The sequence below is a fragment of the Salmo trutta genome, chromosome 22, assembly GCF_901001165.1.
Source record: "Salmo trutta chromosome 22, fSalTru1.1, whole genome shotgun sequence".
Classification (NCBI taxonomy): Eukaryota; Metazoa; Chordata; class Actinopteri; order Salmoniformes; family Salmonidae; genus Salmo; species Salmo trutta.
The window spans coordinates 10,080,772-10,084,256 of NC_042978.1; positions in this window are offsets into that span (position 1 = coordinate 10,080,772).

Genomic DNA, 3,485 nt, shown 5'->3' on the forward strand with positions numbered 1-3,485 from the left:
CCCCCCCCCCCAAAAAAAGTTGGTTGTACTGGCAATGAATGTTCCCTGCAATGAGATCAGTGTGCTCTCTCATTGGCTTCTCCGTCTATCTATTGCTGGCTATGTGTACTGGAGCTGCAGTGCTAGAGAGTGAGGATTCAGGCTAGTGAGCGTTGTTTAGCAGGCGAAGTGCGTAGCGGAGACACGTGGTTACATCCCAAATGGCACCCTATTCCCTATTTAGTGCCCTTCTTTTGAACAGGTCCTCTGTTCAAAAGAAGTGTACTGAATAGGGAATAGAGTGGCGTTTGGGACGCGTACAGCGGGTCACATGATGGATACGCTTACAGAGCCGGTACAATGCTTAGTCATGATCAATCATCTCCCACACACCTCCGCTGTCCCCGAGGACATTTGTTCCTCTAATACTGTCTGCATGTTGAATATACACGAACTTTCATCTCCGTGTACAGTCAGTGAGTGAGGGAGATTCTGAATAATAACGATCAACATCATTCTTATTGCCAGTTATACCCCAACAATCCCTCATCAAATATCCCTCAGGAGGATAGGTCTGTAATTTGTATTGGAGATGTTGTGCCAATTTGTTGCAAAGATGAGCTCCCTCTTTCTTTCCGTCTCTCTGGCCACCTCTCTCTCTCTCTCTCTCTCTCTCTCTCTCTCTCTGTCCAGACCCCTCTCTCTCTGACCTACTCTTTCACACTCCCTCTTTCACACACACCAAAACAGCAAGATATTTCTCAGCTGGCCAGGCCTTACAAAGCGACACCCTTTCACCCAATGAAAAGCAGCTGTCCAGTTCTCCACTGTATGAACTGTATAACACAGTGATTGATGTCGTAAGACTGAGGGAAGCATTATGCCCCTCCCTTTGACTGAGAAAGCACAGTTAGGGGGGGCAGGCCAGATAAGCAGCACCTAAGACCCAGCAGCCCAGGAAATGATATTAGCGCCGATCTGCCCGCCACAGACCTCGCATTCACCAGGAAGCTGCCGGTCACCATGGATACGGTCCAGCTCCCCGCCCCAGGTTGTCATTGGTCTCCTCGATGTAGACTTGCTTGTTGGCTATGAATGAGGAACAAACAACTACGGTAGCCTGTTAACATTTGCCATAATTATCCTCCATTTTAAAAGGCCAAAAGCAAGAGAAGATAAATGTATTCTCTTAGTTGTTACTAGTAGATGTTAGCTGGTTTATTATATGATTAACGTACCAACACAAGGTTCACACTGGTTCCTCAAACATCCATTAGGCAATTGTATTCGGGTCACATGGAGATCAATGCTATAAGAGTTGTCCTGCAGTGAATGACAATTTTACATTCCTCTGTTTTTATCCCTCCACTTCATCGAATCACCAATTGCTGTTAATGGGGAGAGTCTGGATAGAACTTACACTAACTGCTTGCTTGTGTGTAGTCATTAGTGTAATGGGTGCCTGTATGCAAGGTTGATTGAAACAAAATGCTTAGCCTTTACGCTTAGGCCTTATTATTGTCAATGGGCAAAATCACCACCATTAATAACCATTAGACAGACGAGCTGATGCCGAGTCTCTGGTTTGTGTCCCAAATGGCACCCTATTCCCTATTTAGTGCACCGCTTTTGACCCGTAGGGCTCTGGTCAAAAGTAGTGAGCTATGAAACGGGGTGCAATTTGGGACGCCTGCTCCGTGTTCCTGTAAGGTCACTGCTCTCAGAACGTCTGGGTGGAACGGACTGACCCAGCACTTTAAACACAGATCTCGTTTCACACTTGGTCCTAGCATCTCTATTGATCAATACACTCTGTCCAAAAAGCACCCAAACTTCTCGGTCACATGCTTCAACGATGCCCTCCACACTACGTCCCTTCCCTTGCCATGGTATTTCTATCGAAATGCTGGAATCTATACTTCTCATGTGTCACCTTTTCTTCCCTCAACTCCAGTATGGTGGCACACTTTAAATACTATGAACAAGTATTCACATTTATTTTTAAGCAATTGGAAATCTGTATAGTATATCAAATCAAATTTCAAATCAAATGTATTTATATAGCCCTTCTTAGATCAGCTGATATCTCAAAGTGCTGTACAGAAACCCAGCTTAAAACCCCAAACAGCAAGCAATGCAGGTGTAGAAGCACAGTGGCTAGGAAAAACTCCCTAGAAAGTCCGAAACCTAGGAAGAAACCTAGAGAGGAACCAGGCTATGAGGGGTGGCCAGTCCTCTTCTGGCTGTGCCGGGTGGAGATTATAACAGAACATGGCCAAGATGTTCAAATGTTCATAAATGACCAGCATGGTCAAATAATAATAATCATGATATATCTGTTCACACTATTTTGAGAGGCCCCTACAAATGGTCTATAGCTTTTCTAACTATTAACTGCAAATCTGATGAACATCTATAAACCTTCTATAAGGGGACTCTCCAAATAAAGTGTCACCCTAGATCTACCTCTTTCGATATCGGCCACATGCACTGTAGATTGTGTGGCCTATTATGGTTTAGCTCAGGGGAATGTAGCCTGTAAGTGACAAACTCCAGGATGGATCCATTCCAAACCTAATCAGGACCTCTGTGCACATATGACATCTTCAGGGCCATGTTTAGTGAACTATGAAAGTATTATCATGGGGAATGGAAGGGACATTGGACTGTAAATCGGTTGTCATCAGAGAGTGTGTAGGGGGGTTTAATTCTTGATTGGACATGGTTGACCATTAGGTTTCCCATCAACTCAATCTAAAGGTAGTTGGGCACTGGCGCATATGCATTTTTGGCCTATCTGCCTGTTATATCACTCCCGTATCATGCAATGGTCATGTATCGTGCAATTATCGCCAGTAAAAACAGTATAGGCCTATATCTACTCTGTGGCTGCATGTTGCTTACACTGAAAGTGAAATGCTGTCCACAGCATCATTCATTCGTGTGCTCTTCAGGACCTTGGACAGCTGTCCCCACAGTCTCTTAATCACACCACCATCTCCGGTTTCAAAGAGAGGAGGGTTGATAGCTCTGTCAATGTTTGCTGTGCCTTTATTTTTGATTGAGTAGCCTGGATTAGTCTAATTCGTGCAGGTTATTGATGGCAAATCAAGCATGGGAAGCCTCTTTTTGTAATTAACAGTACTGGCATTTCTTTAATTTAGTGCTGAAAAGTACTGCATTCCTGAAATTAATTGCAATTATCTCGCAATGCATAACTGCAAATTGTGTCTCCAATGGGCATGGCACCAATACTAGCATTTACGTGGTAGCTACATTTTGAAACAACTGACCAGGTACATCATTTAAACAAACCCCTATGGCTACTAGGGCAGCGACTCAAATTTGCCCCTTCGTGACGATTCTTCTTTTACTTGCACCTAGGTGTCTACTTTAAGTGTCATTGCACATTCAATCTCTCTCTCCCCCAACCTAACCATTCACTCATCCACACCTCATTCATTTGATCTGGATTCCCACCTACTGGATTACTGAGGGGGTTTTTT